The 27675-nt window shown below is 43.2% G+C and overlaps 1 protein-coding gene across 3 annotated transcripts in view; it reads left to right on the top strand.

Moving 5' to 3' along the window:
• The window catches only part of CORO6 (coronin 6), a 328718-nt gene that overhangs the window by 56772 nt on the left and 244271 nt on the right, over positions 1-27675 (top strand). The window lies entirely within an intron of this gene.

Here is a 27675-nt window from a genome sequence, read left to right as displayed (position 1 = left end):
TCGTAAACTGCGTTAGAGAGAGTATATGTGCGAACTGTAAAAAAACATACGAATTCTATGCTTTGTTTATGTTGTGATATTCTCTGAACCCCTATTTGACTACAAAGAGATATTTTCTTACCAACAAATTGTGCCTCAGTCTTAGAAATGTATGTGAAAAGTCTGTTTGTAGACGTCCAAGCAATGCAAACTGGATCACACTGGAAGTACACACGGTCAAATATCCTTTGAAAGACATTTGAACTTTAAACAGAATCAAGGGGCTATATAAAGTTTGGTGGACAGTGTACCCCACACCAAACTTGGTGGAGTACTCTGTCTGACAAACCCTCTGCCCACCTTTCCTATTCTAAGTTGAGTAGACGTCATCCTTCCAAGGGGGGTGCCCACACAGGCTCCGCTGTCTGAAAGCTTACTCCAAAGGTCAGACAGGGTAGGGCCTGTAGGAATAAGGGCTTTAGACCTCCCACCATATATAGAGCAGATGATCTGATGTATTTTTTTGTGTCCGTCACTGCCAGGAAAACAGTGGTGGTACTGGACAGAAAACAAAATGATTCATACAACTTGTTTTTTTTAAAACAAAGATAATCTAAAAGATGGCGGTCACTCACAAAAGGTGCAGTGCCTTCAGAAGAACTGCAGTGATTGCAGGTCATTTGAAGGCACAGAGATCGCGGATGGGCCAGTGGTGATCTCTACAATGGTGGGTGGTAGCCCGCCAAACTCTGAATCAATGCCAAAAGTTCCCATATATCCGCACCCCACCAATAATTTGCCTCCCTCCACGGAGCCCAGTTCATGACCACACAGAACTAGTGAAAGAATGGCAAAAAGAGGGTTATCATACCAGTAAAAGGTTAAGACTTGGAAAATAAGACTTAAAATAGTTTTTTGGAAAGCAATGAAAAGTGTAAAAAAACAAACAAAAAATGCTACTTTCTTACCTCTGCTACGGTGTTCATATCCAAGCGAGGCTTCTGACAATACCTTGGATAACTGCCTAACTAGAGAGTTTAGCAGCTTCTTTCACTCTGAGCTAGGCTGCTGCAAAGTTACCAGTGCTCTTAGTGTCTTTGGGCACATAAGACTTGTGTAATAGCCACTCAGATAGTCCACAAGAGGCTTCAAAATGGTACTGAATTTGCTCCTCTCATTCATTATGTTTTAAATAGTTATTTTAATGGCTATGCTATTCAATAGATGCCTCTTCCAATCGGAGGCCAACAAGAGATAGATCTGTACCAACTGTACACAAGCGCAGCCCGCCACAAAAGGCAGAGGGGCCCTCCCCCCACCGTTTTACAGAAAGAAAGAGTGTCTGTCAGGCTGAGTAAAGGTCAGCCTGACAAATAGTCTTCATGTTGAGGTCAGGCAGCCAGGCGCTATACATGTACTAAATGCGCAGGCGCCTGGCTGCCTGAGCTGAACTTTGCAGGCTGAAAATTTCACAGGGCTGTGGGTGGGACCTCCTCAGCCAAGGTCTTCCACCTCATGATGAGGGGGCATGTCATTGATAGCCTCGGACCTAGGCGTCACTGAGTGACACTCAAACCTGGGCATGGTGGGGTCAGCAACTTTCACTGACTCATGCCACTTTGTAGCGAGTAAGCATCTGTAACCTCCTCTTATTGGCTGGCCTTAGGAGGAGGCAGATTGAAACATCCAGGAATCTTAGAGCCTTCCCTCCGCCACCCAAGTTCACCTTAGCAGCCCAGTACGTTAAAAAAACATTTTAGTGCCTACATATGTGTGTGTGAACATATGTGTATTAGCTCATGTGTGCTTGGAATGGGTGTATGCATGAGTATGTGCTTGTGAATGGTGGGTGTATATGTGCATGCTTGTGAATATATGGGTGTGAGTAAGTGCACATGTAGGTGGGTTAGTGTAAATATGTATGTGTGTGCATGTGTGGCCTGCCTGCTCAAATTACCAGCTTCCACTGACCGTACATCAATTTATATTGTGTTTCCCTATTCTGGACACTACTCAAGGGTTTCAAAATGGTCTGCCATAGTTTGTGCCATTACCCATCTGTTATTTGCCTATAGAGTGTGTGGGCTCCCATGTAAATCGTATATTTCATTGTTGTATGTGTGTGAGTGGGAAACAACCTTTACAACTCAGTCATTACATCGCACTACCTTTACAAAGCAGTCATTACAACACCACATCCTTTACATCGCATGCCATTACAACGCAGCCATTACAACGCAGGTCACTACAACGCGTGCCATTACAACACAATATAAGGTAAGTGACTGGAAGAAGGGACTGGATTACCGCCTCCCTAGACCTAGTACTCCCACTCAGAAATAGGCAGAAATAGGGAAGACAAAAACGGCAAACATGGCTCAGCACCATGGTATTCCGCAGATCTAAGAATACTTCGTAAAAACTGCAAAAAAGCCGAACGACGCTGGAGAAAAAATTGGCAACATGCCAACAAAGAAGCCTACCAGTCTACGGTTAAACTCTATAAAGAGGCCATTAAATCAGCTAAAGCTTCATACTATGATACACGAATACAAGAAGCATCTAATTCAGCCCGAGAATCCTTTTTAATCGTCAAAGAGCTGATCAAGGTCCCCACCACCTCCCCCTCCAACACCCCCAAAGTTGACAGAAGTAATGAGCTAGCGAACTTCTTCAACGATAAAATCACCCGCATCCTGGCCTCCCTCCCACCCCCCAGCTCCCCCAGCCTCACGGAAAGCCGTACTCCCCTCGAACAGACTGAAAGCATCTGTCGCCCCACGCTACAGACATTCCGACCTGTCACCCCCCTAGAGGTTGAGCGAACCCTAACAAAAATGAAAAGTGGATCACCCTTGGACCCAGCCCCTAGTAATTGTACCTACCATCACGGATCTCATCAACTGCTCGTTCGACCACGGAACTGTTCCCGACAGCTGGAAGAGTGCTGTGGTCAAAGCACTCTTAAAAAAACCTCAGCTAGATCCATCGGACCTGTCCAACTACAGACCAATATCCCTACTCCCTGGCATCAGCAAAGTCACTGAGAAACTGGTAAACTTACAACTATCCCAGTTCCTTGAAACTAATAACCTGCTCCGACAATCCCAAACCGGATTTCGCCCGGGCCATGGAACGGACACCGCACTCCTCGCAGTCATTGAAGAGGCAAGGGGCTTACTGGATTCAGGAGGATCAGTGGCAGTGATCCTCCTGGATCTAAGTGCAGCCTTTGACACGGTCAACCACCGTGTCCTTCTGCATAGACTGGCGAATGCAGGACTTACCGGGACAGCAATCAAATGGATCGAATCCTTTCTTACAGGACGCACTTTTCAAGTGTGGGACGATAACCATCACTCATCCACCCTCCTACTCACCAGCGGCGTCCCCCAGGGCTCTTCCCTGAGCCCGACGCTTTTTAATGTCTATATGGCCCCCCTCGAGGACGTGGTAACACCATTTAACATAAAAATGGTGAGTTACGCTGACGACACCCAACTAGTCGTCTCCTTGTCCCAGTTGATCGACCATCCTGAAAATTTGACTAACTGCCTCATAGGTATCCACAACTGGATGAATGACTCATCACTAAAATTGAATGGGACAAAGACAGAAGTAATGCTACTTGGCAAGCAATGGACAACTATCCCTCCTACACTATGGCCCGATGTGTTCGGAGAAATTCCCCCCCCAAAACGCGAAATCAAGACACTCGGGGTGTGGCTTGAGCCACAGCTCACGATGAAAACCCAAGCAACCAAAACCTCGGGCACATGCTTCGGGCTCATGCGCACGACCCGTAAAATCCTGCCCTTACTCCCACCTATGTCCAGGAAGCTCCTTATCCAGGGACTAGTGCTGTCCCGCCTGGACTACAGCAACCTGGTCTACTTGGGAGCCCCCGAGTCTACTATCACGAAACTCCAGCGGACACAGAACGCGGCAGCACGCATGATTACTAACACTCCCTCCAGAATGTCCGCCAAGCCAGCCCTCAAAGCCCTGCACTGGCTCCCCGTGCGCCAAAGGGTGCACTTTAAAGCAATGTGTACTACACACAAGCTTTACAACGGATCTGGTCCAGCGATCCTTAGTAAAATGATCACACCTTACACAGCAACCAGATCCCTACGATCTCAAAATAAGAATTTAGTCAGCACCCCCAGATTCAAAAGAACCCGCACAGGAGGTCGACAATTCTCCGTTCAAGCGGCTAAGGGCTGGAACGCACTCCCTCGCGCCCTCAGACTAGAATCCAACTACCTTGCTTTTCGCAAAAAACTAAAGACCCATCTGTTTCCTAAATAACACCCTTCGGTCGCCTTCCCCCCCTCTCTCCCCCTCACTAGGATTTCAAGTTACATAGCGCGGGGATGCCCTTGGGTCACCAGGCGCTTTAGAAATCGCTAAAATAAATAAAATAAATAAGTAATGGGAAATAGTAATTTTTACCCCTGCACTATCCAACACTTACCCTACTGTTGCACTCACTGGAGTGGGAATAGTAATTTTTACCCCTACACTATCCAACACTTACCCTACTGTTGCCCTAAAAGTAATATGCGTTGTAATGGTATGCGTTGTAATGGAATGCGTTGTAAATGTAGTTTCTAAAAATGTGTTGTGATGGCATGCGATGTAAAATCATGCGTTGTAATGGATGTTGCGATGTAAAAACTGCATTGTAAAGGCATGCATTGTAAATGTTTGCGTTGTGACATCATACATTTGTGTGAATAGCTCCTTAGTGTAACTGTTGGAGGAATAGAGTTGTTTAGAAAGGAGTTAGTTTTCACACTCCTACCTCTCTATTAATCAGATATAGGGCCTTATGTTCAAAGCTATTTTGCAGGCACAAGGCCTTTGTTTTGCCACATCTGAGCCTTTGCAACCACAAATAGCTTTAGCATATGCTTAAAACCCATATTAAGATACAGTAACTTGTTACAGAATTGCAAAATAGGTTTGTGACTGCAACCAAATCGCAAATTGAAAAAGGCGTGTTTAGTGTGTTGTTTCCAATTTGCGATTTCTTTTAGTATGTATCAATGGTTTGCGACCACAGTTGCGATTGCAAATCATTGATAGGTTAATGACACCTCAAAGGAGGTGGTAACCCACTCACAAATGGGAAGGGGGTCCCATAGGAACCCCTTCCCATTTGCCAATGTTGTTAAAACATTTTTAGGAGTAGGCAGTGGTCCTGTTTTCTTTGGGGAAAATAGGATGCGTAAAAAATGCCTTATTTAAAAGCAATTATAGACATCCAAGTGATGGCAGCGATTCATAGTGGGTCACAATTTATGATCTACCTCATGCATATAAATTATGTAGGTCGAATTCACCCACTACTAATCGGAATTTTGACAACCAACATGTTTGAACATATGTCATTTTGCAAAAAAAACAATGCATTTGGTAACATTTGGTGCGTAAATTTCTACAATTTGTACCAAATGCATTTTATGAACATTATGCATTATTAACAATATGCAGAATAGTAATCTACACTTGGACTCACATGTACACCTATATGATGTTATTGCCTTTGAAATGATTTTGCCATGTACTTTTAAAATGTGTCTTCTTGGCTTATGCTAACTGGGCCTCTGCAAGGATCTTGTTCAAAATGGATACTCATCCTGGTCATTCACAGTTTATTATTTCTGCTGCAGAGTTTAACTGTCCAAAATGTAAGTTTGTTATAATGAAAAACACATTCAAATCAATTATTCTGGTAGGGAAAGCACTCTACTGTTGATCAATGATTGTAGGTCCAATCAAAGTCCAACTCATACTCTGTACGGTCAGTCTCAATCTCCAAAGACATTAAATGTGTTCATATACAGTAGTTGCGGGCATAGGTAAATCATCCTAAGTGGGGTATCCCAAACTACATCACAACCAATGACCTTGAACACTTCCCCAAACTCGGTGTGTGGTACTGACACCTTGAACAGATTCTGTGTGAATGAAACACGCTGGTGGCTGAAGGATGGGTTTTGTTTGAAGAAGGGAACAATAATGTTTTTGTAACTTGAAGCCATATAGATGTGGTGGACATTTTTCACTGATCACTCTGCCACAACTATATGAACTGGGTGAGGAATTTAACTTACGAACTAGAATCATTGATGAATATTAGAGTGCTTTCCCAGCCAGAAGAATTGATTTGAATGTGTTTTTTAATTGTATAAAAATAGGAGCTTTGGACTGTTAATCTCCTGGGGAATGACACCTAATGTGTGATACTAAAGTGACACTTATGCGACAACTTCTTTTGAGAATTAGAGTGTATATCAAGCAAGTCATGTTTGTTTATTTCCGAATTACACTGTTGTCTTTAGCATGGGCTCCCTGAGGTTTCATTTCTTCAAGGATTCTTTTGCTTGCTTGCAGTATTGCATTCATTTTCAAAGGTTCACTGTTGTTTTGTAACTAGTTTGTTCTGACATCTCTGGTTGACATGAACATAGAGGGTGCTGAATCAATATTCATGTAGTGAGATAGTGCTTAGGTGGTAAGATGCTCTTTGATTCAATGCTCATTTGCCCCAAAAGTATTTATTTTGCTCTCACCATGATAATTGATTTTCTATGTAACCCATGACTTTCTGCATTTAATTATTCAGTGTTGTACCCTTACATTTTTGTTATACACCTTTATGAATTTTCTAATTCAGAACTAGTCTTTCCTTCATCATGTGACTGTATTTTTCATATATATTGATTTGCACTTTATCTCGGGACACATTGCCTCATGAAATTGAGGTTTAAAACCATCCACGATCCACTGAACCATAGGTGTGCACCTAAGGTGTCTTTTGGGGTGTAAGATTTAACGGGTACACTGTGCCCACAATACATACAGGTTGGGTGGAGAGGTCAAAAATAAAGATCGCTCTCTCGATGAAACCCAAAATAAAAAGGATGCTAACCCCAGCTCTCCTTTAATATTTCCTTCCACCCTCATGTGGGGTAGATGTGCTATATCAGGAGAACAACGTACATACACATGGATGGCTCACTCGTGGTATAAATAAACCTTGTCGCAACGTGGAAGATTGCCAGGAAATCGTTGTGTGAAGTGGAATCTGCTTATGCACCAGCCACTTAACAAGTGTTTAGTTTCTGAGCACGGGGAAGGATGTCGGCGCCCAGAGGAGGACGATTACAGAAGTTAAACTGTAGAGGTCATCAAAAGAATTCCAGGAAAGTGATTAGAGACTGTGGATGCCAAACTACCTGCTCAGCGCGTGCGCATTGAGAGCAGGGTATGGCGTCCTGCTTGTCAGGGCTTAGACAGGGCGGATGCGCTTTGGCTTATCTATCTGTAGGTTTGGTGTTTAAGTCAGGAATTCATACTTTTATCACATGGTTAACTGGATGTTGTTCCGCCTGTTATTATAGTCCTGCAACCCATGTAGAGCTCCTCTAAAGTATCAAAGTTCTGACCTATTCTGTCCCCCTTTCTCAGAGAAAAATTCAATTCACTTTTAAAAATTCTGTCAAGGCTCGGACATGATACTTCAATAGAACTTAACATAAAATCGTTTAATTATCAGTCGGGGGTCATTAGGGCAGCTGTAGAACACATTTTAAAGTACTTGGTTCTAATATTTACTGTTTAAAGGCAGGTCCTGACCAATGTGTGCCCAATTTATGACAATTCTGAAAGGTAGTCTACACACACGAGTGACGTCATATTTTCTTCCAAACAGCCATAAAGAGCATGTGAAGCGGGGTTTTCTCTGTGGACTCTTCGGCTGTGACTCGGAGGGCCAATGGTCATGTTTGGGGGGCCCGGCCCACCCGGCCCATCCACTAGAACCAGGCCTGTTTAAAAGTATGTACTTATAATGGGAAAAAATACCCACTTTAGGTGACTTATTTAATTTCTGTATGAGCCAGGACATTAAAATACCGGCCATGCTGGTTATAAAACCGTCCAGGTGACAACCTTATTCTGACCTGCAGCATCCCCTGCTTTTCCAACACAAGGGACTCCACACAGCTCTGCCCTTGAACACCAGATCTGACCTGTGGTGCTACCTGGTGTTCTAGTGGTGGATACCCAGTTAGGCTTTGCAAGTGTGTTTAGTCCAGACTTTGGTTACTCTAGCACTGGGACAGCAGTCAGCTTTGCCAGTGAAGCTCAGATGTGACATCAGAGCATCCGCTCCTTCCTACTCCTGCACAGGCACTAATGAACAGGGTGGCCTGTACACTCCAAGTCTGACCTCTAGCACCACTGGCTATTTAGGGAACTAGAGGCTACATGCAGCTCTGCCGAACCATCACAACCCTCACAGGCAGATGCACACGGCCTGCTATTCACACACACACACAGCTTTACCAGCATTTATAATCCAGATCTATTTAATCAGCACTCCTTTTAGCCTAACACTGAAGCTCACCAGCCCTGTCAGTGCATCTGGAGTTATCAGCTGCAGGGACATCTTAAGGATTTTGGGGGCCCTGGACCAAACGTATTTTGGGGGCCCTGCTTGGACCAGCTTTGAATTTATGATCCAATTTCAGCTTTTTCATGCCCTCTTTAGCCAGGCCACTGATAGTGCATAGGACACTGATCCAAATTTTAAATGTGTTTATATATATTCAGAGATAGTGGCGTGTGTTTTCCATATTGTAACACACCAGCAGCTCACTACTATTATTGGAAATATTCTCTGCGACACCCTCCTATTTGTCATATGTGAGGTTCTATTTTGATCTAAAAAACGTTTTTTTGTGGATGTTGATTGAAACACATTTCTCTGAAAAATGTCTGTTTTAGACTCTCAAACATCAGCCACATTAAAAATAAATTAAAAGTAAACGGTATTTAAAACAATTTGTTTAAGAATTACTCAAGGTCATTAGGGCAAGACTCTCTGCAGAACAGAGCTGGCTCTATCAAGGGCCCCATGAGACACTGGGGCCCATGACCAGGGCACACTTTGCCCATGCCTTAAAACGTCTCTGCTCCGCTGCATTGCTATTGCAATTGCAGTCTTGACTGGCTGCACTCTCTTCTTTTCCAGTGCTGGGTCCCATACAAGGCTCTGCTTGTGCACACAATCCCTGCCTGATGCACCATCGGTCCCCTTGTTCTGGGATCCACACACAGGTCTTCCTATGCACCGCAATCCAGCGGTGCATCAATCAGCTTTTCTTTTCCAGCAGTAGATCCTCGTCAGTGCTGTCTTGCAGCGCTGTTGATGCTCTGGTGTTGTGACCCCGCATGTGTGGGTGTGACACAACCAGACACACCGCACACACTCTATCAATGCATCCCATTCCTGACTTGCAACCACTGCTATCAGGGTCAGACTGGGACAGAAAAAAGGCCAGGGCACCAAAACAAAAGTGGCCCCACTAGCGAGTCAGATAGATAAAAGTGTGGCCCACATTTGCAGGCCCGGGCGTTTTTTTAACCTGTAAAAACACGCTGTACAAGTGCTTTGTAAGGTATGGTAGACTGCGCGCAGTTGTGCTTTTGCTGCAAGCAGTTTGTGGTAATATCAGGAAATCAACTGTAGAAACTGGACCATAAGACCATAAAACAAGCCCACAAACAGTCAAATCTTGGTCCACACACTGACGTGGCACACCAGGCCATCGGGCATTGCCAGATTGCCTTTATAGGCCCGTCCAACCCTGACTGCTATTCAGCTCTGAGACTCACCCTGTGAAATGCACCATGAGTCTGGCCCACAGCAGCCCCTTCGATTCCACTACAGAGGCACCCCAGAACTCCTGCCCCTCCACTTTGCCCCTCTCTCTCCTAGCTTGACTGATGGCAGCACCACTGGTTAAACAACAACTAACAGTTTGCTGTTGTCAATGAACTTTAGAGTCCCAGGTATCTCAGCTGTAGTGTGAGATAAACCAGAGAGCAGCCGTCTGGGACCAATAACTGCATTTCTTGGCCATCACATAGGAGAAACAAATAATGGGATGGGGCTGCTTTATCCCGGGCCCCTCAGGGAGTAGTCTTCCTGTGCCTTCAAAAGAACAGTACATATCTGCCTCTGAGGCATCATACCATCAATTTTAATTCATCTCTCCCAAAGAAGTAGATGCCACTCCCTCTTCACACTACATTTTGATCACAGGAGGAGAGCTCGGGTAGGCAAGACGGCGGCCGTGTCAGTGGCCGAGTGAGTACCTTTAGCTGACCGCCTCCTGTATCCCCCCGAACTACAACTGACCTGATGCGGTTCAAGATCTATAGAAACCAAGATCAATGGAGAGCAATGTCGGCTAGTGTAATCGCGTGAAGATTTGTGATGCTCTGGAGCATACTCACGCACCGGTGCTTGGCGTTGTTTGGTCCCCGGACTCCGTTTTTGCAGCTAGTGCTGTCTTCATCTCAAGGAGCTCGGCGCGCTATCTTTGGGAACTGGCGTGGAGCTGTAGGAGCAAAGATGCCTCCTAAAGGTGCTCGAGGAGTCAAGCAGCGCGGTGGAGACTCCACAGCAACTTCCTCGAAGCAGACAGCCCAAGGGAAACAACGACAGGGAGTGGCTACAGTTGACCCAGGAAGTGATTCACAACCCAGGAGCAGTCGATCTATGGGGCCATGAAAGAAAGTTACACCTGCTATTTTCCTTACTGCCACGAAAGGAAAAGACTGTAACTTGGATGGATCCGTGATGAAAGAGGCAGATGTAGCTATAAATCAGGACGAGGTGAGCGGTGGGAATGCAGGGGCCTCTGACTGTAATCTCCAGGCAGCAATAAACAAACTGAATCAAGGAAGGCAGGGAGATGTCGACCTTGTAATTTTGGAGGGGGCAGAACATTGTACAAATGTGGCAGGAATAGACGGTGGCAATCCATGGGTGGTTAAAAGAGCCAGTGACCCGTAGCCTATGGGCAATCAGGTAGATTAGAGCAAATCTCAAGATCAGCCTGAAATGGACCTGGGTGAACCTTTTTTCTCACTTTCTGATCATTCTAACTCATCTGGTGATGAATCTGTGCAGTTGTCCGATGGTACTTCCGGTTCGCCAGGTGGGCAATGGAGTGAGACTAGCAGTATATATCAAGAAGAGACCCCAGGGAATTGGGCTAGGACGTCTGGCTTAGATACAATGTGGAAAAGAACACCAACAGCAACATCTGGAGAAGGGGATGGGGCAGCGACCGTGACTAATCAGATACAGTCTTCTCAGTCTTCTCTGTCTAAGTTAGGTCCAACTGTGTCACGAGATGGTCTGCGAAAAGATAAACATAACTCATTGGATTGCACGAAGGAAATCTCATTGACTGTCATTTATGAGACAATAATATCACACATAGAGGAAACCCCGGCTGAGAGTCAGAAAGCGCAGGGAGCGTGCCGAAAGTTAACATATTCGCTTCGACGAGTGGTGAAATCTTGCTCTGAATTTGCTGAGCGGATAACAAAAGCTGAGAACAGGATTTCTACTCTTGTAGATCAAACGACCGCTCAGAAGGCAGCGACAGATGCCTTAACAACGCAGCGTAGTGATATGGCTTGGAAACTCGAAGACATGGAAAATAGACTCTGTTGTAATAACTTAGGAATTTTGGGAATCCCTGAAGGCATTGAGGGGTCTGATCCATGGAAATTTGTGGTAGGGCTGCTTACAGGATCCTTCCCGGAGTTGACACATTGGGCATGGGACAATGAGGTGCAACGGGCCCATTGGCTCCCCTTTCGGCAACATTTTAATCAGGAGGCCAGTAAATCTGTTCAACCCAGAGCAATTCTCATAGCTCTATCTAACTTTTTATCTCGGCAGGCTTTGTATGTTCTGGCTAGGCCAGACAGGAAGAGAAAGGGGAATGGGTTTGAATTCTTTGTGCACCCTGATTATTGTCACCAAACAGTGTAAAAGAGGTGGCAGCTTCGGAAATTAATTTCCCCATTTCAGGTCAAAGGTGGCCAAGTATTCCTTCTGAATCCTGCCAAACTCAAGCTCATACATAAAGGCCTTTACCAGGTTTTTCACATCTGTAATGAAGGCTAAAGACTATCTCCAGGATATCAAACCCTAAGTTTGAATTTATAATATAGAAGGTTTCTATATTTATGTACTCATAGCATGTGAACGAGTCTTTAAGTATAAGTGTAGGTATAGGTTTTCGACTTTGTTTCTCATCTCTCTCTGCTCTTTTCCCCCCTCTTTAAGTACTTTTTGGAATAAGTCTGAGTATTGATTCACCACCATAATGTTGGGGAGAACTGTGGGGGGGAGAGGGGGGAGGTCAGCATTGGGACAGGGCTCTCCATCATCCAAGACTCATGGGTCTTGTAGCCTCCATGGTTGGGTGGGGAGGGGGTTCTCTGCAGGCAGAAGAGACAAGGGGGTGGGGAAGGGTGGGGCACTAGGTGGGAGGGTGGCTGCCGGGGTGGCACAGGGAGTAAAAAAATTTAAAAAGCCAATAAATGAGTTTATGCAAATGAGAAGAACTGATTTGTTATGTTGGGAGAGAGGGAAATGTTTTCTTAATTTTGAAGAAAGTTAATGTTGAGTATGTTTTTGATATATTCATTTAATGTCCGGGGGCTTAACCCCTTCGGTGCTCATGACGGAATGGTTCCGTCATGACCCACGGTTGAGCTGTGCTCATGACGGAACCATTCCGTCATGACCACACCCGCGCAAGATTCCGCCAGCACAGCGGCGGAATCTGCGCAGCATCGAAGGGGTTAATGAGAGGGCTAATCGACAAAGGGAAAGCGCAAGAAATTAAAAATATGTCCCCCGATGTGATATGTCTTCAAGAGACTCATATCCCCTGGGTTAAACATAAGGTACTTACAGAGCTAGGGTATGAGTTATTGGCTTGTGTTGCAGGGATTCTGCTTATGCGCAGAACTATGCGCAGGAACCCAGGCCCTCAGTGAATTGCGGTGTACCAAAAACTCACCTCAGAACCCAGAACCCCTATCCGGCCAGCATCAGTGTCCCATTCGTTATCCGAGGTTTAGCTCGGCGGTCCCAATGTATAGACAACCCAGAACAAGCGACTTAGTATATTTCTCAGGAATGGTGGGAATCAGAAACACCTTTTCGTAATTATTCTCGTACCAGTCCACAACAGTATAAACAGAGACACGGGAAAAGTTTAAAGAGTTTATTTTATAAACCTCGTGTCCTAATATGCAGCAGTTTGGCTAACATTAGCAGACAAACGATTAAAATCAAAACCATCAGCATAGTTACAATACCATAGAAAATGAAAGGAGCAATCATAATAAAATGACAGTGGCTTTAGGCCACCTTCCTTTCTATAACACACTAATAGTATTATTAGACTAATAAAAGGTCTCTTAAGGCTTGAATGGGGAACTCCATACCGTATAGATCAGCTCAGAGAGTTCACATCACAGGATCAGCTATGCTCTGCTCCTAGGAACGCTCTTCTTCTGAATGTGTTGAAAACATGTAACACTGCAATATTAAAAGCATTCGACTTTCATGTATTTGCAGCTGCATGCGTGTTATGGCTAAACTAGTGGGCCGATCAACCTGAACTCAACAACATGCACCGTCTAGCGATCCAGACTGTTTCTGTTACACTGTGTACAGACCAAGGTCGCTATTCACTGTTTAAGATGTTAACAACAGACAGTTCTCATGTGAAGCAAAGTCGAGTAAGCATTTCTCAATTCTAATAACATGTGACTACAGTGTCGTGTGCAAAAGCAGCAAAAGCGGCAAGATGGCTTTCTAACATCTAACGCGGTTATGCTAACTTAGCGTTGTACATAGGTAGATAACGATCTTCACTACACTTGTACCTCACAAGGGACTACAACCAGAGGGGTGGCCATTTTGGCTAAAAGAAGCAACTTAATGGTAGGGAAATGCATGCCGGATAAATATGGGCGCTGGGTAATTGTTGAATGTGTTGTTGCTAATAAAAAGTTTACAATATGCTCGGTGTATGGATCAAACCATGATGAAGCTCAGATATTAGATTACCTGAATATAGAATTAGCTTCTTGGGTGTCTCCTCTGATACTATGTGGGGATATAAGTGTAGTATGTATGTGCCAATACTCCCGAGTATTGAAGTTAAAACCGTGCCTTTACAGCAGAATAACAGACATGTTGAGATATCCGGTAGAAGGTTGAGTTGGCACATACATACTACACTTAGAGCCTCCTGACCGATCATATTGATCCACATACGCGCATGATGGTCAAGAAATAGAGGCCTAAGTATCACTTTTTATTTTAAGACTTGATAACGCAGAGTGACTGTTGCTTGATCCTGATGAATGCCCTGAACGTTATAGTCACTATGGCAGAAACATATTGATCATGAAAGAGGGTATATATCTATAACCCTACACTCACCTGTATTATAACCACTACCACTTAGGAAGGAGGAATAAAGTTGTTACCCCTAGGTAGGTAGTTGTTAATTCACTTTTTTCACTCATTCTTTAGCACTCTGCCCCTCCTTACCATTTCGAGTTGGTAGAACCAACACGTGGTTTGCACTCCTGCTCCTTCCCTTTTGGGTTAAGTCGTACCCCACACGGGGTACCTTGTGGCCCCCTTTTGTTGGAGAAACCCAATGATGTAGCATGTCACCCTCGGGTGAGTGAGGGTTTTCATCCACAACATTGTTGTGCTCATTCACTTCCAGCTTCTCCCCCCTTTCAAGTCTAGACACCTGTCTATAGTGCTACCCTATATTTTGTGTGAGATTTATGATAAGGAAGACATATAGGATAGAATAATTATTCTATATTGTAGCATTGTTCTTCCCTTTGACCCCTTGTGTGAGATACATAAAACAATTTGTTGCCATAAATCAGAATTCCACTAACAGCTGTATTATGTGGGACGCGTTAAAGGCTGCACTCAGAGGGGAAATGCTGAGCTTTCGACTGTATGCTCAAAAACAGCAGAGACAGTTTATTCAGGGATTTTACGATAACCTTAAACAAGCAGAATACGCGTTAATGCACGTTGTAAGGGAGAAGGTGGATAGCTCTCAGGCACAAACCGAGGTAGCACGATGTAAGGTTGAGATAAATGAGGAATGGGCTAAAGACAATGCCAATAAATATCAAACATTTAGAAGGGAGTGCTATGAGTATGGAGAGAAGACAGGAAAGTGCCTGGCTAAGAAAATCAGGAGTAGAGAGATAAAAGAAGTAATTACTGCAATTAAAGACGTTAACGGAAAAATGGTAGAAACACCGGCAGAGATCCTAGAAGTTTTTAGAGCCTTCTATGAGGGATTATATACAGAAGAGTATGCGAATCAGGATATATCTAATGAATTTTATAAGGACCCACATAGGAAGATAGTAAGTGAGATAGATAGTGCACATTTAGAAGAACCTATAACCCTGGAAGAATTAGAAGAGGCAGTTAGATCACTAGCAACAGGGAAAGCCGCCGGGCCTGATAAGCTTCCGCTCGAATTCTAAAAGAAATTTCTAACCGAGATTCAAATAGATATGCTTAAGGTCTTTCGAGAGGCACAGAAAGGGCACACTCCAGCGTCATGTGATGAAGCAAGTATTACTATTTTCTTTAAAAAGATAAGTCATCTATGTTGCCGTGATCGTATCGACCCATTTCGCTTTTAAACTATGATGGGAAGATATATACAAAAATTTTGGCAACACGTCTCTCCCGAGTACTAACTCCCATAGTTTCTATCCGACAGCATGGCTTTATTCCAGGAAGAGGCACGGTCAATCACGTTAGCCGGGTAGTCACCATGTTAGACTCCGCTAATGTATGAAAAGTACCGTGTGGTGGTATGGTGCTACTCACTGCAGAGAAAGCGTTTGACCGTGTCTCCTGGGAGTTTTTATGGGCAACGATGCGATGGCAAGGTTTTGGACCTGGGTTTATTCAAGCTCTTCAGACTATGTATCACCTAAGGCAAAAATATGTGCATTGGGATTGGAGTCTAATTTTGTTACAATATCTAGAGGTACCCGACAAGGGTGTCCCTGCTCCCCTTTATTATTTGCCCTTTATATTAATCCTTTATTGAATTTATTGGAACATAGGCTAAATGCTTTGTCCGCGAGACCCGGGCTGGAGGTTACTATACTAGCATACGCAGATGATATTGCGGTTATCTCACCAGATCCAATTAAAACTTTGGAAGAGATTGAACAATTAGCAGCTGTATTTGGGGAAAGATCTGGATTCAAATTAAATATAACAAAGACGCAAATAATCTGCACAGAGCAAGTGTGTATTAATGATTCCAGGGTTACAGAGGAGGCCACATATCTTGGGATTCGCATCAATGCATGTCTGAAAAGATGGGATTATCTAATTGGGTACCGCTTGTGCGGAAAATAAAAAAAGGTTTGAACAGAATAGAAGGCCTACATCTCTCAATAGTTGAGAGATGTAATGTCTTAAAAATGGACGTTCTGCCCAAAGTGTTGTATTATTTTAGGTGTGTCCCCTTGAAACTCACAATGAAGCAACTTCAGAAACTACAATCTATCTGTAGTAGCTTCCTGTGAGCTCAAGGCAAGCCTCGCGAGCAATGAGGTACATGACCTTGCCTCGATCCGAGAGGGGTGGGCTGTTCCTATTTTATTATTTTATTATTGGGTGTGTTGGTTACAACAAATGGGTATTGTGCTGGTCGGGGAAGCAGAGGGAAAGGAAGAAGAGATCCCGAATATCTTTCAGATGCTGTTGGGCTCAAAAACAGAGAGGAATCTCTTTCTAAACCTAGAGCCCAGTTACTATAAAAAAAAACTCGATTCAAGGTGCTTCAAGCCGCCTATAAAGTATGGCTACAGGTTCGAAAATATTTGAAGCCTGGTAAGCTTAATTTCTATACACCCACCTTCTCCTTAGTACTGCCTCCCCTTATTTTTTCTGATAATGTTATGGCTAGGTGGAGACGGAAAAGACTTATGACTCTGGGGTACTTAATTGACTGCAGTGGTATTAAGACTTATTCCTCGCTGGTATCCGAATATGATCTCCCCAAAACTGATATTTTTCAATATCTAGAAATTCCCGAATACTTACAAAAGAGAGTAGATGTATTGAATTTGGCCCCAAAAAATAACTTGTTGGACGCAATCAGGAAGCATGGGAGGATTGGCATTTTATACCAGAATCTTATGGAATTGCAAGGAGATGATCTCGAAATACAGAATCTGAAATGGAATAATAGATTAAATCAGGGTGGGAATGTTCTACAAGAGTCAATTGCATTGTCAGAAAAAGTTTTGGTCTCCTCTAGTCTCAAATCGCAACATTATAAAACTATATTTAATTTGTATTACATGCCTGCTAAAATTGCACGGTGGGGTGATCAAAATGAGGGTAAATGCACACGTTGTGGGACAGATCAAGCCGATAACCTCCACATGTTTTTCGAATGTCCAGATTTTAGACAATTTATAAACAAAATGGAAGTTTTCTTGACAGAGGTGACAGGGGTGCGGATTCTGATTACAACTATTGGGATAATGCTGGGAGTACTGGAAGAACCATTAGCCGCACAGGGTAAGCATGAAGTTAGGTATTTTATATTCATAGCTGTGGCAGTGGCTAGACTATGTATAGCGTCACTATGGAGGGAGAAAGAACCTCCATCCTTTGAAATGTGGAGGGGCAGACTTTATTCTATATGCAATCTGGAATATAGTCTATATGCTCTTAAGGGACTACAGAAACGTAGGTGAGGTATTAAGATATGGGGGGCGTTAGTAGAGTATTTGAAATAAATATTATTCTGTCCAACCTACGTTAGCATACCCCGACATATAATTTCTTACTTTTTCTGTTTTGTTCTGTTTTCTTTCTTCTTTCTTCTTTGAAAGCTTCTATGTTACTCGCTTGGTTTTGACATGATGTATATTTTTATGAAAAGTCTAGAAGTGCAGGGTAATGAAAAGTGTATTCTGATCCCTCTTACTTTATCTTCTCTTGGTTTAAGTGATCTCAATGCAAATGTATGTTGATTTTATTGGCTATTAATTTTTATTTTTTTTAAACAAAAAACATTTTGATCACAGGAAGCACTACAACCTGTTTAGAAAATCAGAAACTTTGTTAGTTTGATCTGGCGCGTTCAGATGTGTAGTAACACATCATGGCGTGGGCAAAAGATGTCTGTGACAATCTCAGAGCAAGATTAACCAGCCACTGGGACTTTAGAACGTTAAAAAGGTGTGCTTTTGTTTCACACCACTTTATGATTGCTGCTTGACACAGACCGAAAATGCCTCAGGGAACTGAGGCCCGACATCTACCCTTAAGAAGGATGACCAGACGGATTTACATCTGTTGCAATGAGATGAATAGTGGAGGGCAAGCCAACAAAATAACGCAGAGAGCTGAGCCAGAGCTGAGTCACAGGTCAGCTCTGGCTCTAACAGCCTGTGCATGAGCTGAGCCTTGAAACTATTTGGCATGTAAATCATGCCACAAACAACATGTAAAGATAAGATAAAGTCTCATTAGAATTCAAAAAAGTGTATTTTTTTCAGTCATGAAAGCGTTTAACTTCAGATTATTTGACAAGTATGTATTGAAAGAGAGTTTTTAAACATGCACTGAGAAACAATGCTGTCAAGTCAGTGGTCGAGCACCGTATATGTGGCCTAGATTTTTGTTATGGATGAAGCAACATTATAGGCTATTAAATTAAGCAGAAGAGAGGTTTTGGTACAGTGCATATCCTGAACTCATGTATTTGAAGTGTTCCCATATGTGAGAATGAAAAAAAACAGTGAAATATTGTATTTGCATAGGATCACACAATTTGATCAAGCAGAGCAGCCAAGATTGATCCAAGACTTTCCAGTTTAACACTGCGATTCAGAGACTAGTGGGTAATTTCTTTCTGACATCAAAGGTTAATGCTTTGTCTTTAATTCTAGAAGGATGAAAGTAGACCTGTGGCTGACAGGCAGAATCCAGATTTTAATTTTGGTAGTTTTACATAGTGCAAACCTTGCCACTGAACAACAGACACAGGTTATGTTACAGCTTTCATTTTGGCATTTTTGCAGAGGTTGGCAGAGGTTGATCTGCCAGGATTCAATCCTGGCTCTTCATATTGCATGGTCGGCAGCAGTAGCCACTTCGCTACATCACCTCCTGTAAAAGCTTGGCTTGTTTTTGGCTTTTCATTCCAAGGAGACCTCGAGCTGAGCCTGAGCCAGGCTTCTGGCTCAAGCCTGGCTCGAGCTTTTTAATGGCTCGCTCCCCTCAAGAGACAAACATGCTAAAAACGATGAAATGTCCCTCAAAATTAGCTAAACACATAGACGTGGAGAGGTAAGAAGTGTTGCTCAATCTTTGAGTGACATATTTTGTTATAGGCCATGCCAAATTAAAAGTGATGTGACTGCAGCCTTGCATCTCTAGATTTACATTCCCATCCCAGGCATCAGAAAGGGATGTCCCAGGTGCCACTCGCACACAGTCGTGTTTGCCAGTTTCCTTCTGTTTGATCCCAGAACGCTGGGACCTCTGATTGAGCCAGACAACTGGGGAAGGGTTTCCTGCTTGCTTCCTCCATAGGGAAAAAAAGACAATGGAGACTATGAATCAGTCCACGATCAGAGGCACAAAACAAAAAGTGTGTGGTGCAATGTGTATTCAAGCTGGAAAGACCGGCATGGGCTGGTATGTTTCTCACAGGGTGGTAAAGTCTCTCTTGTGTTACTGTCAATAGATTAGGTGGAATGACTTCTGCTGCACAACCCATACTTTAAGTAGGATCTTAACTTAATTTTCTTAATAGAAACCTTCATCTCAAAAGACAGCACATCTCCTGTTTCCTGTTTCCTCAAATATTAGTAAACCACAAAGGTCTCTGCATGGCCCCTGAAAGGCTGAGCCTGAAAAGCTGTGAAAAGAGGAGGTGGGTAAGGGGATGGGGCGGGGAGAAAACCTTCATTAAGCTGCTGCCCACTTTTACTTTCCTCTTCCATGTGCCCTTGGACAACCCCTAGTGTGGGCCGTGGTGGCGGAAGGACATGGGGCTCTGGAGACAGGCAGCCACTTCTTGCTACCCCTACACCATGTTTCCCTGTCCTTACCTGGAGTGGGCGAGACGACCAGCAGTGGAACAGCAGACTGGCAACGAAGTGAGGGATGTGGAATATAAGAGGCTGATTTTGTGCATGTGTGTGGTGTCTGCAATTGAGGTGACTGTGTGTGTGTGTGTGTGTGTGTGTGGGCATGTATTACTCACTGACTTGGTCCTCATAGCGTGGGTGAACCTTGTCAGAACCAAACACTATCTTTGTGAGGGCCGGTGCGTTGTGAGGACTCGTCCCTGTAGTGTGTTTGGGTACTTTCGAGCGAGTGAATCAAAAAACATAAAAGCGCAGTCGGATTCGCCTCGGTCTGCTTTATAACCTACCCTACTTTCAAAGCGCGAGGAGTTAGAATAGTAATTACACACTTCATTACGGTCAATAGCCGGCCATCATAATACTAGGTATGTTATGTTGTCTGTGTGTGTGACTATAAGTATTAGAATGTTTGCATTTGTATGTTTTGTAGGTGTGTGTGATAGGGTACTCTAGTGTGTGGTAGCACAGACAGACAAACGGACAAATGGGGGATACTGGATCCCATATTAGCATGGACTGACACCCGGAGGTTAGATGGTGGTGTCACAGCACATTACGGCATAGAATGGCTTTTGCTATGGACACCTGTAGATAGTGTGCGATTGATTGACACGGAATAGGCACATGTTGGCATTGACAGGCATATGAAGGTACCTAAACACATGATGACATAGGATGACGTTTTATGAGGATATCTAGAGCTATATGTCAGAATATCATTTACAAAAATATCATCTGACAGAAACATTGTGTCCTAAATATTGGTTGCACAAAAATCTTCCCATTGGGTGTAGATTTTCAAATATTAACTCCAGAAGCATGACATTTTTGTAAGTGGTATTTAGGACCCAACATTTCTGTAGGAGGGTATCATAATTATCCTATTCTGTTATGTCGCTGTCTGGACATATGGCGGTACTGACTGGCATACAGTGGGTAACACTGCACATTGCAGCATTGACTGAGGTGTGACAGTGACTATGGAACATGTGACGCAACTAACAGGCATTTAGGATGAGATCTCTGACTACATCATAGAATTGACTGTAATTTAATGTATCTGGGCACAAGATGTGATTGCCTGGCATATGATGATGATGCCTGGTGCATAGCTGCATTGGCTAGAGTATGTGAAATAGATAACAACACAGTGGCACTGACACAAAATGATATTGATTAGTGGGGAGTGGATACATGAACACATCATGGCCTTGATTTGTATGTAATGGGGATGTGAGGTGACAGCCTTAGTTACCAGACGTGTTCCAATGGGAACGCAATGCTGCTCCTACGCCTGCTTGCTCGCCCATCGAAAAAAAAGGAATCAACATTAAAAAAGAAGAAAATTGACTGGGTTCTATAGACAGAATATAGGACCATACCAGGGATAGGAGGAAAAGAGATGAAGAACTAACAGAAAGACAGAGGGAAGTGGAACATACATAAAGCAGAAAGAAAGACAATTTTTCTCCGAAAGACCACAAAGGAGGCAACTGACTGGAGCCCACAGAAGAAGACCGCCACGGCCGAGGACAAGGAGGAGGAAGCTGCCTCCTGGTGAACATCAGAGTTAGCAAAATCAGAGGTTTCTGTCCACCGGATGAACTCGAAATCCCCAGGAAAAAAGGTTTCACAGATCGCGCCAGGGGAGACCTTTGAAACCACAGATCCCATTGTAGTGGAGGATGAGGATCCGGAGAACTGGTCCAAAGAGAGGTGGTCCCCAGACGCACACTAGTGATGCGCATACTGTCACCATGGTCGGAGGGAGTGGGAGGAAACACTGGAACTTGGAGGGAGGGACAGCTCGTTAACTCTAAGAAAGAGTATGTTCATTGGTTGCATTTTTCCCTACATTTTTTCCCCCTCCTTATTTTTCTGACCATTATTCTCCTGTTTTTTTTTCCTTTTTTCATTTGTCTTTCTTTGTAAAAGTAGGTGATTTGGACAGTGGAGGTATTGTTTCTATAGGGTTCTGCAAGCCTAAATACATGTACCTACAAAGAAAACCCTTAAGGTGGTGTGTGAGGAGTGTAAATGAGGTGCTTAAAAACACAACACCAATAAAAGAGAAAGAGATAGAGATAGAGAAGGACTAGTCGAGAGTATTGAGACCAGAGACAACTGTTTCTTTAGTTTGACTTTATTCTTGATTCAGCCGGCCCTAATACATTCCTAATTTTTTAAAATTGCTGTTTATTGAATTTATAGTTGTTCTTATGATATACACCAACAACAAGTTCAATAATCATGTTAGGCTTTCTACATGCACATAGTTATCAGGAGAGTCAACATAGCTGCCCCAACTTATGCCCCTCACCTCACACTCACTCTCAGTTATTCTTGTTATGACCCTTCCATCCATATATATGAGGCCTTTCAATCTCCATCTACTAATTATCTATGCCCAGTACCTCCTGGTCTTGAAAATCTGCCTTATGTCAGCAGTGCCAGGTCATCTTTCCAATCCCCAGCACAGCCTCAAGCACACGCAACATTTATATAATTGAACCGGGGAAGTTGGGTGCATCGTCTCCCCTTTGAGAGCACCAGGCTTATGATTTGATCTGATTAGATATTGTGTTATGGTCAGTGAGTGCCAAGGGCCTATCAGTCACCCATTCGTAAGGATCTTTCCAGTCACCTCAAATCTTTCACACCAATCAAGCAACCCACCGTCTGAGTGCTCAAGTTGGCAATTCTTCGCTCTCGGCTTCACTCACTGCTAGGGAACCCTCCCAGTTTGGTATCCGCTCAGGCCCTGCTCCGTGGCCCTGAACCGCACAGTTCACTGCTAGTTCAGCAATCGCCCACTTATGTACATCAGTGAACCACCGCGCATATGATGGTTGCCGTCCCGCCTTTCTGTCCCATCAATATGTTCCGTTTTGCAATAGCAAATGCCAAGTTTATAATTCATATTTAGGTTTAGGGGCTGCGGTTTGTTTCATAATGCCTAACAGCCATGTAGTGGGTTCTGCGACTATTGTCTTCCAATTATATCATCCACCATCTTAACCACTGTCGACCAGCAGGTCTGAATCTGCCCACAGGCCCAGATCATGTGGTAGAAATCCACCTGGGGTTGTCTGCACATAGGACAAATGTCTTACCCTCCAGGGAATATACTGGTTAGCCAGTGTGATGAAAGGTATGTATGACTTAGGTAATTTCTCTTCGTGAATTTGAACCTTTGGTTCCTGGTGACTATCTTAGGGTAGCAAAGGGCAGAACTCGAATCTTGTTCCAAAGTCTCCCTGCCCAGCTTCTGCTCCCACTTAGCTTAGACCTGAAAAAGGTCAGTGTAGAATACTGGTGCAAAGGTCAGATGCAATCCAATCAATGCGTTTCTACAGTCCCCCAGTGCAATGCAGACCTCTCCAGCTCAGGGTCTTTATTTAACCATGTACGTTGCACTGCCTTCATCAATGCCATGTACGGTATAAACTGGCCAGCAGCCATTCCAGTCTCTCCGCTCCGCATTGCAAACCCGGCCAGTGTGCCACTCTGGTATTTGCACAAAAGCAGTCGGGCTTAACTAAGAGGCAATGTTTAGAGTGTTTATGCAGCTACAAACAGTAGAAAAGTGAAAACACAACACAAGAAAAATTCCAAACCAATTTACAAAATTGAGTACATTGTAATAAACACAATGGTACCTAAACAAACAAAATCCAATCAGTAGAACCAGAGATAATAATTTTTAAAGTTATCAGTGAAAATAGCCGCAGGAAGCGCCAGTCTCAGTTGTCTGGTCACATTGGACTGGGGCAAAGTCACAAGTTCAGGCTGACCTTGATAGAGCAGGAGTCGGATACAGGGACCATGTTAGTCCAGCTGAAAAGTTACCTTCTCACGTCTGGCACAAACAGTTCTGTTCACGTTGGCGGGGGATGCGAGGAGGATGTTTTCAATGTGAGGAACAGGTAGAGTGTAGCGGATGCTCGTTGCTGTAGCATGAAGAGACGGTTGTCCCTGTAGCTTCGTGTTATTTTATCGTCTCGCACCGTCATTTTCAGCCCGAAGTCCAGGTATCTCATTGCCGGTCATCGCAGATGGTCGCTGTAGGTGCGAAGTGTAGGTCCTGCTGGAGCTTTGCGTTGGTGGTTGTCACAGGCGGTCAATTCTCGACACAACAAGGTTACTTCGGTCATGAGGAGCCCAAACTTCAGGGTTTTCACCTTTTCTTAAGGAAAAGGCTGATGCCAGCCAAGGGACCAGGACCTGAGGGAAACATCTTGGAGATCAAGACTTACTCCAGCAGACGCCAACAGCATGTTGACTAACCCTGGGCGTAGGGCTACGCTACGCTCGCGTAGTTTGCGCAATTACGCGCTACGTGAATTGCACGTAGCACAGTGCAAAAACGCGTAGCGGGCATTTTTTGCTTGCTCACGGCCCTCAACGTCAAGTTGCCGATCGCAAGCATGGAGAATAAACCTCCCAGCGAGATTCTCAACGCGGGGAGGTCAGGTTTCTCATTGTGAGTGGTCGCGTATGCTCGCGATCGCTCGTGATGAGAAACTACCAGTCCGCGTTGAGAAAGCTGCCGCTCGAGTACAAATCTACTTGAGCGGCAGAAAACGACCGCTTGCACTGTGCAAGATGCCGTTTGCAATGATTGCACAGTGCGGACAAGCATCCGGCACTGTGCAATCAGTGCGAACAGCATTTTTCACAGTGCACTACGCAGTTCGCGTAGCTATGCGTAGCTTGCGTAGTGCGAAGTGCACTTTGCGTAGCTATGCATAGCGCTGCTACGTGAACTACGCCCAGGGTTAATGTTGACCCAGGTCCACGCAGGTCCAGTTGATGGTGGTCAGTTGGGCAACTGCAGGAAGGCATCTAGAAGCTTGTTGTGTCTCTGTAGCTCACAAAGGAGGTCAGCAAACTGACCCTTGGAGTCACTCAGCATAGCCTCGGATCAGGGCAAGCAGGCCTAATTTTCCTTCTTCAGACAACAAGGCAGTCCTTCTAGCAGCAGAGCAATTCTTCTGGCAGCAGGGCAGTCCTTTTGGCAACAGGGCAGTCCTTCTCCTAAATTTTCCACAGGTCCAAAGGTGTTCTGATAAGAGGTTCTGAAGATTCCACTTTTATTTCTGATGCCAACCTTTATATGGGGGAACTCCCTGACCTACCCTAAAAATATATTCTGGTAAGTTCTTCCCGTTGCTGTGGGTTTGGCTTCAAATTGTCTAGGGTGGCAGAAGGCAGGGCAGGCCTGATGTCAGTTTCCTTTGTGTGTGCTGCAGGCAGAGGTCTTTGAAGTGTAATCGGGGCAAAGGACAGCTCCTCCTCAGCCATCCTGCCAGGAAGTCCCACTCCTCTCTCACCTAAGCCTTCTTTGTTACCATACCTAGAAGCAATACAAAACCCGAACAGCAGAGCCATTCACAGTTATCTGACCCAGGACACTGGCAGAAAGGCACCTTTGGTTTGGGCAAGAAAATGCCAAGTTCCTAAAAGTGGCAGTTTCAAAATTGCAACTTAAAATCAGACTTCAGCCTCAAAGATGAGTTTAAATTACAATTCATTTCAGAGCAAACATCATTTCTTTATCTGCTCCCAATCTGAAGTTAACACTTATTAAATGCAATAAGTTAACCCAGTGTTAGTCTATGGGAGAGATAGCCTTACAACAGTGAAAAATAACTTTAGGAGTTTTTCAAAGACAAGACATGCAAAAATTAAACCCACATTCGTACTATTTAAATATCATGCAGCCTGGCCTATGGGTGACTGGGGTGGCTTTTAGGTTAAAAGTAAGGTTTAGGACTGGCAAAAAATGTATTTTGTCATGTTAAAATGGCAGTTTAAAACCGCATTACAGGCTACAGTGGCAGCCTTGACACATGTTTTACAGTGCTAGTTTATTGGATGGCACAGTGAATGCTGCAGCCCATTAGTAGCATTTAATTTACAGGCCCTGAGTATAGGTAGTACCTTTACTAGGGACTTACAAGTAAATTAAAAGTGTTAATTAGGTGTAGACACAAGCACTTCAGCGCTGGTTAGGAGGGCTAAAGTGCGCAATGTCTAATGTCAGCAAAAATTGATTAAGCAAGGTAAGGGGGTGAAAGCAAATATTTTGGGGAATACCATGCCAAGAATATCAGGTCTAAATGTACCGCTTCAAAGTCCAACACTTTCCCTCCTGTTGTTTACATTGGATTGGTAATTGCAAATCTAAGCCCTCCAAAATCCAACACTTTTGTGGATTTTGCTTATGTTGGAGAGGGAATGGTACATTTAATGCCTACAAAGTCCAATATTTGCCCCACTGTTGCATAGATTAGAGTCGAAATATAATCTCTAGCCCCTCCAAAGTCTAACACTTCACCCCATTTTGTTTAGATTTGAGTGGGACTAGTAACTTTCAACCTCTCCAAACTCCAACAGTTTCCCTACTGTTGCTTACATTGGAATGTAAAGAGTAAATCTGATCCCTCCGGAGTCCAACACTTTCCCTACTATTGCTTAGATTGGATTGGGAATAGTAAATCTATTCCTTTCAAAGTCCAACAATTTCCTTATTTTTGCTTAAGTTGGAGCGGAAATAGTAAATCTAACTTCTCCAACGCCTTACACTTTCCCTGCTTTCGCTTAAGTTGGCGTGGGAATAGTAAATCTAATGAGGGTGCGCGAAATGTGTGTAATCTACGTTTTCATAATTATGCAAAAGTTTTGCATAGTTATGGGTAATTGCACAAAATATAAATCTGTCGATTAGCTCTATATTTTGGCATGAAATATGCTCGTGTCAATTTTAGGCACGATGATGCATTTAAACAAAGCACCACGAACAACAATCACTCTTGTTTTGTCATTGGCTTGCATTCACAGTAAACTGTTAATGCAAATGGCACATTTTGAAGAATATTGTTACCACAAATGGCACTCAATTACACAGAGTGGCGGAGTAGCTAAATTGTGCTAATTTTGCATAACAAGCGTAATGCGAAATTCCCAAAATTGTGTGAATTACAGCAGGGTAATATAAATTTGATCCAGGCATAAATCTAGCCTCTCCAAAGGCCAACACTTTCACTGCTTTTGCCTAAACTGTAGTAAGGATAGTAAGTGCGATATATGTTTTGTTAATATATGTTTGGTAGTTTTAATTTTTAAGTTATTGATAATATTTTAATGTACTTTTAATGTAATTTGTAAAATCTATTTAAATATTGTTTTTGTATTTTTAAAGTATACACTGTCGTGTTATTCATATGTTTAGTTAAAACTATTTTTTGTATTAATTTAAATTTTTACATTAAATTTGATTTATGTTTTTCTTATATATGTGTTTTAATATAATGTTTTTAAAAATTATTTGATTATTGTTTTATATTTTTAGAATATATGTATATACTTATATATCTATGTACACTATATATATTTATATATTCAATTATTTGTTTAATTTACATTACTTAAAATTATTTATTTGTAATTAGAATTTTATGATGTATTTTAATATGTTGAATACATTATATATAATGATGTATATACATGAAAATTCTGATTTAATTTACTTATTTTTGTTGATATTCTCTTCCACAACATTTTTGACTCTATATTTTGGTAGTTTACAAAATATGTAAACATGATAAT

This window comes from Triturus cristatus, chromosome 3_2 (assembly GCF_964204655.1).
Source record: "Triturus cristatus chromosome 3_2, aTriCri1.1, whole genome shotgun sequence".
NCBI lineage: Eukaryota > Metazoa > Chordata > Amphibia > Caudata > Salamandridae > Triturus > Triturus cristatus.
Note: the sequence above shows the minus strand (reverse complement) of the source record. Positions and strands in the feature narration are given on the sequence as shown.